Source organism: Microcaecilia unicolor, chromosome 11 (genome assembly GCF_901765095.1).
Source record: "Microcaecilia unicolor chromosome 11, aMicUni1.1, whole genome shotgun sequence".
Classification (NCBI taxonomy): domain Eukaryota; kingdom Metazoa; phylum Chordata; class Amphibia; order Gymnophiona; family Siphonopidae; genus Microcaecilia; species Microcaecilia unicolor.
Genome location: NC_044041.1, coordinates 4,346,077 through 4,359,446, shown reverse-complemented (window position 1 = coordinate 4,359,446; position 13,370 = coordinate 4,346,077). Strand labels below are relative to the sequence as shown.

The 13,370-nt window shown below is 44.6% G+C and overlaps 1 protein-coding gene across 3 annotated transcripts in view; it reads right to left on the bottom strand.

Moving 5' to 3' along the window:
* Positions 1–4,139, bottom strand: part of TAOK3 (TAO kinase 3) — a 188,713-nt gene extending 184,574 nt beyond the window's left edge. For 2 of the 3 annotated variants that reach the window (XM_030220132.1, XM_030220130.1), the window contains exon 1: positions 3,254–4,139. The gene's annotated coding sequence lies outside the window, so the exon portion shown is untranslated. The remainder of the gene's footprint in view (positions 1–3,253) is intronic. The other variant, XM_030220131.1, reaches the window with a different exon arrangement.
* Between the last annotated feature and the right edge of the window lie 9,231 nt (positions 4,140–13,370).

Sequence of the window (13,370 nt, the reverse complement as noted above, 5' to 3'; positions counted from 1 at the left end):
CTGCCTAAGGGCCCTGTTTACTAAGCAGCGTTTTTGGCGCAGCGTTTTAGGCGCATTAACATTTTTAACACGTGTTAACCACGTACGTGCCTATGGACCCTTTAGGCGCTAAGTGTAGGCACGCTAAAAACACTAACGCACCTTAGTAAACAGGGCCCTAAGAGTTAAAAAGCACAACGACATGACGTGTGAAATATGAGTGTGGAAAGTAAGCTCTTTGTTCAGAGTAACCCCTAAAATCTTAACAGTTTTTGAATGTAAAAACTCCTTTAATAGTAAGCACAGGTAAAATGAGGCTCAATGTTTGGCAAGGAAAAAAAAAATCATAGCTTCTCACCAGATTCTGGAGAATGAACTAAAACTGAATACTGCAATCTGCTATCCTGTTTAATTTAGTGAATAAAGTTATAATTAGTGGTGGGCACTTAATGTGTTAAAATCATGTTTATTTTAATGCGGGCAAAATTTGTAATTGTTGCCTACCTCATGCAGCCACATTCTTGACCAAAGTGGGCTCCTGGTTTAAATATGTAAGGCTTCACTGAAGTATCTCACTAGTTCCAAGATGTCTGCTTGCAGACACGTTAAGATGCCGCAGCCCCTGCTTTTGTTGGGAGCTTTAATTGGTCTATGGCTCTTGGTCTCTGTAACCTCTGTTCAACTGGCGGACCTGAACTAGAGCCAGAGCAACTCCAACAGCAGCAGAAGTCAGCGGCTCGCCGGAGGTTGGAAGCTGGTCAAAGAAGAGGCCTGTAAGGAGGACATGATTTCAATCTGCTCCACGCACATCTAGAACAATATCCGACCATGCTGGAGTGTCTTCAGGCCGTGCACAAGATGCAAGCTGAGTGCAACTCCTACAACAGGAGCAGTCACCGGCTCGCCAGAGGTTGGAGGCTGGTCAAAGAAGAGGCCTGTAAGGAGGACATGATTTCAATCTGCTCCACGCACATCTAGAACAATATCCGACCATGCTGGAGTGTCTTCAGGCCGTGCACAAGATGCAAGCTGAGTGCAACTCCTACAACAGGAGCAGTCACCGGCTCGCCAGAGGTTGGAGGCTGGTCAAAGAAGAGGCCTGTAAGGAGGACATGATTTCAATCTGCTCCACGCACATCTAGAACAATATCCGACCATGCTGGAGTGTCTTCAGGCCGTGCACAAGATGCAAGCTGAGTGCAACTCCTACAACAGGAGCAGTCACCGGCTCGCCAGAGGTTGGAGGCTGGTCAAAGAAGAGGCCTGTAAGGAGGACATGATTTGCATCTGCTCCACGCACATCTAGAAGAATAGCCGACCACGCTGGAGTGTCTTCAGGCTGTGCACAAGATGAAAGCTGAGTGAGAAGGGAGTGGCTTGCAATAGACCCAGAGACCGGTGAAGGATAGAAACAATGAAAGGGTGCTTGGAACACAAAGAGACTAAGAAATTGAGGGAGGAGGGACCGTAGTTAGTGATCAGCTTTAGTTGGCAATAGAGGTGGGCATTTAATGCTATTAATTAGCTAAAGAATTAAAGCTGCCAAACCTCCATAACGAAAGGCTTCAGAATCTTACACCAGCAGATCATTGAAATTGCTACACTTCAATCTTCGGGTGCATTAGCTGCTCATTTGGGACAGATTAACCCTAAGGCCACTGTTTCAGTACATTCTTTACACTGTAAAGTTGCATCTGAGGTATTTCTCGCAAATTTGCATGTACAGGCCAACATTCAAAGTCTTTTGGGTTCACTGCAGGCTCACAGTCATGCAGGAGGAAAGGAAGGGCCTGCACACTATGATTAATCATGATTAATTGAGCAATTAAATTCTTTAATCTCATGATTAGCTTTGAATACAACTTTTTAATCGTTGACCACTCTAGTTATATTAGGGGAAGATGAATGTGGGTCAAGAGGGAAGATTTGCTAAACGTCATCAACGTAAATGAAAACAACAAAGCCAAGAGACTGAAGGAGTAGGGCCAGGGGTGGGTGTCATAGATTTGATATACCACGTTTCAGTGGTACAACCAAAGCAAAAGTCAAGGTACAAACAGGGAAGTAGAGTAATGAACAAAAGCTCATGAGTAGAGGAGTAGCCTAGTGGTTAGTGTAGCGAACTTTGATCCTAGGGAACAGGGATCAATTCCCACTGCAGCTCCTGCTACTCTGGGCAACTCACTTAACCCTTCATTGCACCAGGTACAATTAAGTACCTGTATATACAATGTAAACTGCTTTGAATGTAGTTGCAAAAAAATACAAAAAGGTGATAAATCATCCCTTCCCTCATTTTCATTCCTACCAAACACTGAAGTGTGTTACCAGAGATATTCAAATCAACTAGCCTCTGGAGAATTTTTGAAGGACTTACCAAATCAAAAGTGGCTGATAGGTGAGGGAAAGAAGAACATTGTCTTTCACTGTATCCCGGATTTCGTTTGATGTCATTAGTAATATAGTAAGCGGCAGGCTAGTGGTTGGAGCAGTTCTCAAACCAGCCAGTCAGATATTCAGGTTATCAATAATAAATATGCATATGATCATATTTAAATGATATACATATCCATGGTGGATAGCCTGAAACCTGACAGGCCTGCTGTGTCCCAAAGACAGAGTTAAGAGCCACTAGGTTTAAGAAACAGATTGTGAACCAAGGCTCAAATCCCACTTCTACTGTCACACCATGTGATCTATATATTATTAAGTACTCACTTTTCTTCTCCAAAAGCTTGCAATCTAATGTACCTAAAAAAATTAATAGTCAACTACCTGGAGCATCAATTAGAAAAGCTGCCTAAATATCTGTATTAAAAACAGAATACGAGTGTGTAGGGAAGTAAAGCAGATCAAAAATATCAAGGGTGAACTCTGTCTCGCCATGATATTTGCTAACTTAAAACGTCTGATATTTCAAACGGTCCATCAGGAGTATAAATATAAAAAGTTTTAAGTGTAACATTGTTTTGCAAATACTACTACTTAAATAATAATAAAAAAAAAAGAAACCGCATAAAATATTTGCTTTTCTTTGGCTGCACAGTGGGGGCAATGAGCCATATGTAAGCCACTTTGAGCCTGCAAATAGGTGGGAAAATGTGGGTTACAAATGCAATAAATAATTTTCCAAAGGAATTTGCCCAGGTAACTAACTCTCAAGGCTAAGAGCTATAAAAAAAACATTTTTCGTTTTAAACTGCTACTAAAGAAACCAAACCCTGCAGTTTGCTTTCACTCTCCCATCTTCCCGTGCAGCAAAGAAGATACCTACAGTGTCCAAAAGATGGCAAAGTTTGCTTTTTTACATTGGCTGGTGGTGCAAGAGAATTGGGGAGCGAAGAGGCACCAGACGAGCTTTTTCTAGCAAGTGAAAACCTTAGGCAGGTTTGGTTGGTTCTTCTTCTCCTTCTGCACCGCCGTGACAGCGTTTCTGCGCTCGATGACAGCAGAGGGAGGAGGAGGAGGAGGAGATGGCGGAAATGAACTCAGCCAAAGAAGACTCCAGCGAGCGCCGCCGCTGCCTCAGGCTCAGTCGCAGACCCCTCCTTTCCGGCCGCGAGCCCCGGTGCCTGCTGTAGTAGCGCGAGCCGTGGGTGGCCACGCCTTCCCGCTCTCAGCTGCTCCCTCGCGACTCTCAAAAGTTTGGTCAACAAGAAGCGCCACACGGCGTTGGAAGGAACCGTGTGCAAAGCGCGCGCGCGCGGTCCCGAGCTCTCACCTGGCTGGGGGAGGGGGTTACGGTGGCAGGTGGGCAGCGGGAGGCGGGTCCACCTGTGACGGGACTCCCAGCCCGTCGAGGCGCAGGCCTGTCTCGGTTCCTCCCCCCACCGCCCGCTACTTCCGTTCGCGTTTCCGAGCCCTCCTGCCCGCCTCGCGCCTGCTGTCACAGCCGCCCTGGGCTCCTGCTGCCTCGCGCTGCTGCTGCTTCCTGTGTACGGGCGCCCGCCCGCCAAGAGGTGCGGCTCTCTCCCAGGCGCGACGGGTTAAGCGCCGAGCAGCGCGGTTCGACTAGATAGGCGCTCGATTGAAAAGCCAACCCGGGCCGCCGGCTTTCCTACCTGAGCCTAGCGCCGACAGGTGGCGATCGGGGAGATAGGCGTTCGATTGAAGAGGCGGATCCGCGGGGTAGGCGCTCGATTCTCCTGCTCTGACTGTGCTTTCAGGTGAGAGCGAGAGCACCTGGGTGTGTCCCAGGAGAGCCGGGGCTTCGGCTGTACCTGCGGCTTTTGTGCTCTGCATCTTGGGGGCATTTCGCCCATTTCTTCATCAAAGGTGGTGCAGTGCATTGACGTCAAAATCTCTGAAATTAGATCTAGTGACTCATAGCTAGAAATCTGTTCTGTGCTAAGCAGCCCCTTAAAGACTCATTTTTATTGCATTTACCCCCCCCCCCAAGCATTTTAACACGTTGTCTCTTACGAGTGCGATCAAGTTGTCATTTCACTGTCAAAGTGATCTTAAAATTTTAAGTTGAACCTGAGAAACAGCCCAGGTCTGTAGGAATGTAATGCAGATGTGCTGGCTTGCAAAGGTCCCAAGGAGTGGCTGTGAGAGAAGCAAACTTTGATCCTGGCTTTCCAGTTCTTACCTACTGCTGAAAGGTTGGAGGACATAGATAACTGAAGTAATAAAACGTCTTCTGGGTGGTGTGCTTACAAAAAAAAAAAAAAAAAAGCAACAGCAATAATTTCCTGCAAGGTGTTTAATTGCTGTTGTGCTAGGAAAATATTGGTGGGTCCATGTTCCCTATGGTCCACCCCATTATGCTGCTTACCAGATGAAGCAGTAAAAAAGGGGTATAATGAGAGGGTTGAACTTAAGGTATTTGAAGAAGAGAACACTAGAGGAAACAGATAAGGGAGAGCTGGAGAAAAAAAACCTATCTCTTCAACAATGCCTACCATAAGAACCCATAACTAACTATAACACATCACCGCTCCACCCTTATTCTGATTGTCTTCTTCTTTTAACTGTTTGATCAGCTTTCTTGTCATCCTTAATATCTTTGTAACACCAGCGGTATCTTTTTATCCTGGAATGGCGATGCCATAACAGGTCTTTTGTAAGCCACATTGAGCCTGCAAATAGGTGGGAAAATGTGGGATACAAGTGTAATAAATAATAAGAAGAAATATTTATTTTATTTGTTACATTTGTATCCCACATTTTCCCACCTATTTGTAGGCTCAATGTGGCTTACATAGTACTGGAGAGGCGTTTGCAGACTCCGGTGTAAACAAATACAAAGTGATACTGTGGTTAGATAAAGTTCATGTGGCACAGCCACATTATGGAATCGTACAACGGAAGAATTGTGTTATGTCCATTACGTACTTTAGTTTTGTTGTGTTGCAGAGATCAGGCATTGGTAGGCATTGGATTGGTAGGGTATGCCTGTTTAAACAGGTTAGTTTTTATTTTTTTCCAGAAGTTTAGGTGGTCGTACATAGTTTTCCCTTTATGAGGGGATAAAGAAAACAGATGAGAGCAGAAGACAGCAAAGTGAGTATATGGGGAGACAGGTGCATGTTAGGAAAAGGGGGATATGTGTTAGCACAATGGCGGTGAGGCAGGATATTCAAAACACGACCTTACAACACATCTTCTAAGAAGACATCCTTCTATTGCAGGAGGGACTGCGGAATACTGAAACCCTGAGATTGTTGATGACTTCTTATTTATCCACAGATTTAAAAAATCATAACAGTGCTTCAAATTGTATGTTGTACCCCTGGACATTTTAACAGGTGGGTTAGGATTCATTGGGGTAGTAGAAGTCAGCTATTGTTAGGGTTGGAAGGGTAGAGGGTGGTGGTGGTGGTCGGAGGGTTTATTATAGTTGCTCATTGTTACTATTTTCTATTTGTAATTTATACACAACAGTTGCACAGCTTATTCCTTTTTATACTTTAATAAAAAGATTTAAATATAAAATCATAAGTGTTTGAGGCTTCTGCAGATGAGAACAGAGAGCCCATGGGGATAGGCAGGGATGGGGACAGAACCTATGGGGATGGGGCGGGGACAGAGACGGGGTTTGCGGGGTTGGGCAGGGATTGACACAGGGCCTATGGGGACTAGGTGGGGCCAGAGACAGAACCCATGGGATGGGGACAGCTTTAGCCTAGGTCTACTACTACTACTACTTAACATTTCTAGAGCGCTACTAGGGTTACGCAGCGCTGTACAAATTAACAATAAGGACGGTCCCTGCTCGGAAGAGCTTACAATCTGCATTCCTAGTCCACCTAGTGGCAGGATTGGCCCTGAGCAAGTGAATAAATTGAGCAGCAAGACAGAAAAATCTATAAGAAAGTCTGAGAGAATGGAATGGTTAAGAGAAAAAGGAAACTGGTGGTGGGTGGGTGGGTGGGTGGGGGGCAGGGGGAAATAGGATGTAAAGGACAGCTTTCGTGGAAAGAGAATGTGAGGAGAGTGTTCTAGAGATGAGGAAGAGGAGATGTGGCCATATGGGGAGATCATATTAAATGGAGGAAAGAGAGAGTAGTAGATGAAGGGACAAAAAGGAGAAGATCCAGATTTTTGGGAAAGGTTGCAGAAACATGAGGGACAGTGGGGGGGGGGGGGGGGGGGCAGGGACCAGTAACTAGAGAAGAGAGAACCAAGTATGGAAGAAGAAGAGGAGGAAGAAGAAATCACCAAAGTGGTGGCACTGAAGAGACCTTGTAAAAGATCTTTTGGAGTACAAGGTTCAAAATTGTAGAACAGCTTATCCTTGGGCCTTTGTCAAACTCAGTGCTGTACAAATGTTTACAAACATGGCTTTATAAGGCGTGTTTTCAGCAAAGGATTTCAACTTATTACATTTTTTAGGTTTATTGGTAATTGTTATAAAGGGCTAGATTATGTGTAGATTTTCAGTTGTAATTGATCTTGGGCTGTTTTGGTGAGCCAAAAAAAGCAAAGCATAGAGGGCAAAAGTTGGGAGGGGAGGAATAATTGAGTAGAATAACGTAGAAGGAAGAAGTTGAGGAATGGAGGACATAAGAGAAAGGAGGAATAGGGAAAGGGGGAGCAGTCAGGAAGATCAGATCAGGAGGAAGAGAAAAAAAGAAAAGAAAGATATTGATATTCTTTCTATCTGAAGGAATTAATAGAAATCAAACAAAATAAAACATGGAAAAGAAAATAAGATGACACCTTTTTTATTGGACATAACTTAATACATTTCTTGATTAGCTTTTGAAGGTTGCCCTTCTTCCTCAGATCGGAAATAAGCAAATGTGCTAGCTGACAGTGTATATAAGTGAAAACATTCAAGCATTACTATGACAGTAAAATAGATACCATTGGAGATTCTACATGGAATGTTGCTACTATTGGACATTCTACATGGAATGTTGCTATTCCACTAGCCACATTCCATGTAGAAGGCTGCGCAGGCTTCTGTTTCTGTGAGTCTGATGTACGTGCAGGACGTCAGACTCACAGAAGCAGAAGCCTGCGCGGCCACATTGGTGATCTGCAAGGGCCGACTTCTACATGGAATGTTGCTGGTGGAATAGTAACATTCCACGTAGAATCAATAGAAATCAAACAAAATAAAACATGGAAAAGAAAATAAGATGATACCTTTTTTATTGGACATAACTTAATACATTTCTTGATTAGCTTTCGAAGGTCGCCCTTCTTCGTCAGATCGGAAATAAGCAAATGTGCTAGCTGACAGTGTATATAAGTGAAAACATTCAAGCATTACTATGACAGTAAAATAGATACCATTGGAGATTCTACATGGAATGTTGCTACTACTGGAGATTCTACATGGAATGTTGCTACTATTGGAGATTCTACATGGAATGTTGCTATTCCACTAGCAACATTCCATGTAGAAGTCTACGTGCAGGACGTCAGACTCACAGAAACAGAAGCCTGCGCAGCCACATAGGTGATCCGCAAGGGCCGACTTCTACATGGAATGTTGCTGGTGGAATAGTAACATTCCACGTAGAATCAATAGAAATCAAACAAAATAAAACATGGAAAAGAAAATAAGATGATACCTTTTTTATTGGACATAACTTAATACATTTCTTGATTAGCTTTCGAAGGTCGCCCTTCTTCGTCAGATCGGAAATAAGCAAATGTGCTAGCTGACAGTGTATATAAGTGAAAACATTCAAGCATTACTATGACAGTAAAATAGATACTGTTGGAGATTCTACATGGAATGTTGCTACCATTGGAGATTCTACATGGAATGTTGCTACTATTGGAGATTCTACATGGAATGTTGCTATTGCACTAGCAACATTCCATGTAGAAGGCTGCGCAGGCTTCTGTTTCTGTGAGTCTGACGTCCTGCACGTACGTGCAGGACGTCAGACTCACAGAAGCAGAAGCCTGCGCGGCCACATAGGTGATCCGCAAGGGCCGACTTCTACATGGAATGTTGTTAGTGGAATAGCAACATTCCATGTAGAATCTATAGAAATCAAACAAAATAAAACATGGAAAAGAAAATAAGATGATACCTTTTTTATTGGACATAACTTAATACATTTCTTGATTAGCTTTCGAAGGTTGCCCTTCTTCCTCAGATCGGAAATAAGCAAATGTGCTAGCTGACAGTGTATATAAGTGAAAACATTCAAGCATTACTATGACAGTAAAATAGATACTGTTGGAGATTCTACATGGAATGTTGCTACTATTGGAGATTCTACATGGAATGTTGCTATTCCACTAGCAACATTCCATGTAGAAGGCTGCGCAGGCTTCTGTTTCTGTGAGTCTGACGTCCTGCACGTACGTGCAGGACGTCAGACTCACAGAAGCAGAAGCCTGCGCGGCCACATAGGTGATCCGCAAGGGCCGACTTCTACATGGAATGTTGTTAGTGGAATAGCAACATTCCATGTAGAATCTATAGAAATCAAACAAAATAAAACATGGAAAAGAAAATGAGATGATACCTTTTTTATTAGACATAACTTAATACGTTTCTTGATTAGCTTTCGAAGGTTGCCCTTCTTCCTCAGATCGGAAATAAGCAAATGTGCTAGCTGACAGTGTATATAAGTGAAAACATTCAAGCATTACTATGACAGTAAAATAGATACTGTTGGAGATTCTACATGGAATGTTGCTACTATTGGAGATTCTACATGGAATGTTGCTATTCCACTAGCAACATTCCATGTAGAAGGCTGCGCAGGCTTCTGTTTCTGTGAGTCTGACGTCCTGCACGTACGTGCAGGACGTCAGACTCACAGAAGCAGAAGCCTGCGCGGCCACATTGGTGATCTACAAGGGCCGACTTCTACATGGAATGTTGCTAGTGGAATAGTAACATTCCACGTAGAATCAATAGAAATCAAACAAAATAAAACATGGAAAAGAAAATAAGATACCTTTTTTATTGGACATAACTTAATACATTTCTTGATTAGCTTTCGAAGGTCGCCCTTCTTCGTCAGATCGGAAATAAGCAAATGTGCTAGCTGACAGTGTATATAAGTGAAAACATTCAAGCATTACTATGACAGTCTGACAGGGTGGGAGGATGGGGGTGGGTAGGAGGTATGCATGGGGACATCAAAGCATATCATTGATATTCTAACAGGATGGGTGTGGGTAGGTGAGGGGAGGGTGATCAACAGAGACATACAGTTTTATGGTTTATAATGGGCTAGGAACCCCAGGTCCTTGTACGGCTACCACACTCCTCTATCTGAAGGAATGAAACAGAGAAAAGAAAAAACTAGAAAGAGAAAATATAAAGGAACAGAGACAAGAACCGAAAAGAAAGAAAAAGGGATGTTAAGAAGGAAATGAAATCAGTCGTATCAAAGGTTGTAAACTTATCATTGTGAAATTTCCTGGGTGCCAGTTCAAAGTCTCTGTGCTGAATCTAACTTCCACATATAACTATTCCCAATATATGAACTTTTATTTGGCTGATGGCCTTACTTTCTGGTGCATAATTACCTGTGGCTTTGTATTGGGTCAAAAATATTTGCATGATTACTTGCAGCCTTTCCATATTTGGGAAACTGCTGTTGTACAACCCAGGATCAAAGATCCCACACAACTAGTTTCCCATGTATCACTAAAATTACAGAATTCACTGTTCACTCCTAGCTTCAGGACTATTTTTTAATTAAAACTCTTCCCCTTCATCCTAACCAGCCAGATTTTCGGCAAAAATCGTAATACTGAGACAACTCTGCTAGGTATTTCACGGAGAGAGTGGTGGATGCTTGGAATGCCCTCCCGTGGGAGGTGGTGGAGAGGAAAACGGTAACGGAATTCAAACATGCGTGGGATAAACATAAAGGATTCCTGTTCAGAAGGAATGGATCCTCAGGAGCTTAACCGAGATTGGCTAGCAGAGCCGGTAGTGGGAGGCGGGGCTGGAGGTTGGGAGGCGGGGATAGTGCGGGGCAGACTTATACGGTCTGTGCCAGAGCCAATGGTGGGAGGCAGGACTGGAGGTTGGGAGGCAGGGATAGCGCTGGGCAGACTTATACGGTCTGTGCCAGAGCCGGTGGTGGGAGGCGGGGATAGTGCTGGGCAGACTTATACGGTCTGTGCCAGAGCCAGTGGTTGGGAGGCGGGGCTGGTGGTTGGGGGGGCAGGGCTAGTGCTGGGCAGACTTATACGGTCTGTGCCCTGAAGAGCACAGGTACAAATCAAAGTAGGGTATACACAAAATTAGCACACATGAGTTGTCTTGTTGGGCAGACTGGATGGACCGTGCAGGTCTTTTTTTGCCGTCATCTACTATGTTACTATGAGGCATATTTTCAAAGCACTTTGGGAGGCTAAGTTCCATAGGTTTCTGCTGCACGACTCATTTTCCACCAAAATCGCTGTGCTCACATTAGCCCTCTCCTCATGTCACTTCACTGGCTCCCTATCCGTTTCCGCGTTCAATTCAAACTTCTCTTACTGACCTATAAGTGCATTCACTCTACCGCTCCCCAGTACCTCTCCACTCTTGTCTCTCCCTACGCCCCCCCCCCCCCTCGGGTACTCCGTCTGTGGATAAATCTCTCTTGTCTGTCCCCTTCTCCTCTACTGCTAATTCCAGACTCTGCTCGCTGCACCTTACGCCTGGAATAGACTTCCCGAGCTTGTACGTCTAGCCCCGTCTTTGTCCGTTTTGAAACCCAGGCTAAAAGACCACCTCTTTAACGCTGCTTTTGACTCCTAATCACCACTCACTTACCCTGTACCCTTTTATCCCCTCCTCTTTAACTCCCTTACCTCTTAGTTGTTTTGTCTGTTTGTCCTATTTAGATTGTGAGCTCTTTGAGCAGGGACTGTCTTTACGTGTATGGTGTACAGCGCTGCGTATGCCTTGTAGCGCTATAGAAGTGTTAAGTAGTAGTAGTTCTCACTCCCAGAAATAAGACTGGTTGGTCCAATGGACAGACGTATATCATTGCAAGTAATGATGCAGGTTTTGGATGCCAAGACCTCCACTCCATTATCATCTTCTAGTGCATCTCTTAGTCCTGGTGGTCCCTCAACTTTTTATCTGCCAGAGTCCTCCTTTTTTGAACAACCAGGGGATGGGCCTTCCCAAAAGGTGGTTTATCTCCTGGTATTGCTGAAACAGGGCTCAATTTGGCTGGTTCTTACCTTGGGATCAACTCCCTGACTCCCCTAGTGGTCACTAACCCCCTCCCACCCTCAAAAAAACAACTTTAAAAACTTTTTTTGCCAGCCTCAAATGTAAAACTCAGGTCCATTGCAGCACTATACAGGTCCCTGGAGCGGTTTTAGGTGGGTGCAGTGGACTTCATGCAGGCGGACCCAGGCCCACTCCTCCCCTACCTGTTACACTTGTGGTGGAAAATGGGAGCCCTTCAAAACCCACCCGAAACCCCCTTCACCCATAAGGGCTATGGTAATGGTGTAGAGTTGTGGGGAGTGGGATTTGGGGGGGGCTCAGCACCCAAGGTACGGGAGCTATGCACCTGGGAGCTATTTTTTTTTTTATTTTTTTTTTTATTTTTAGAAGTGCCCCCTAGGGTGCCCAGTTGGTGTCCTGGCATGTGAGGGGGACCAGTGCACTACAAATGCTGGCTCCTCACACAACCAAATGCCTTGGATTTGGCCAGGTTTGAGTTGGCCGGCCTTGGTTTCCATTATAGGCGAAAACTAAAGCTGGCCATCTCAAACCCGGACATCTCTGACATTTGGCCGGCCCGAACCTTATTATTGAAACAAAAGATGGCCGGCCATCTTTTTTGAAAATACAGTCGGTCCCACCCCTTCGCGGCGCCATCCTCGGAGATGGGAGCCCTTAGAGATGGGCGTCCCCGGTCGAAAATGCCCCTCCGCTATGCGGTTTAGAATATTCGGTGTATTTTGACTTCCCTAGAAGCAGTGATTGGTAATGCGGTCCCATCGCTCCTTGTCAGTTTCGACGCTGAGAAGGCTTTTGACAGGATGCAATGGGACTTTCTTTACGGCGTATGGTATTGGGTTTTTTTTTCCAGGATGTGGTATGTACTTTGTATACGAATCCCCTGGCAGTGTTGCGTATCAATGATTTGTGCTCAACTCCCCTGAGGATTTGTTGTGGTATGAGACAGGGTTGCCCTTACTCACCTCTTCTTTTTGTTTTAACCCTTGATTCGGGAGATCCTGGCAAACTGAGATATCAAGGGTGTGCACCTGTGGTGCTCCAATTTTAAAATTACCGTCTTTGCGGATGATTTACTGGTCCATCTTGTGGGCCCCCATAGTTCGTTGCCAGCCTTGTTGGAAAGTTTCCATTAATATGGGGACTTTTCTGGATTTCAGTTAAATCTTATGAAATCTGAGGCCTTGCCCACTGCCGAGTTGGTTAAGGAGAGAAGGCAGGATCATTTTCCTTTGCGGTGGGTGGGAGGTGCATTTAAGTACCTGAGTGTTTATATTACGGTGGATGTGACTAAGTTATATGAATATAATGTGACTTGGTTGCGTGAGGACTTGAGGGAAGCATGTCAGCGGTGGAAACATTTACCAATCTGTCTTTTGGGACATATTGGCTTATATAAAATGTCTTTATTCCCTAAATGACTTTATTTGTTACAGCTCCTTTCCCTTTGTTTACTTTAGGTTGTTGACCTGCCTACTAACGCGCTTCTTATGGCAGGGTAGAAAACCTAAAATCCAGTTGAGGTTTTTGTATGGTCACTGGTTGAGGAGAGGGTTAGGGCTACCAGATTTGGGGGTCTACAGTATAGTTTGCTCGAGATTGGGTGCCTGGCATTTCGGATTATACCCCCCCTTGATTATGAACGGGATTGTTCTCTCCTTCATGCTTCTGTTACTCTTTGCCCAAACTTTATGCTAGAAGCGTAATTGTACAACCCCTGCGGGCAGCTTGGTGGGTGGTAGTCTAGCCTATCTTTGGGGTCAGGACC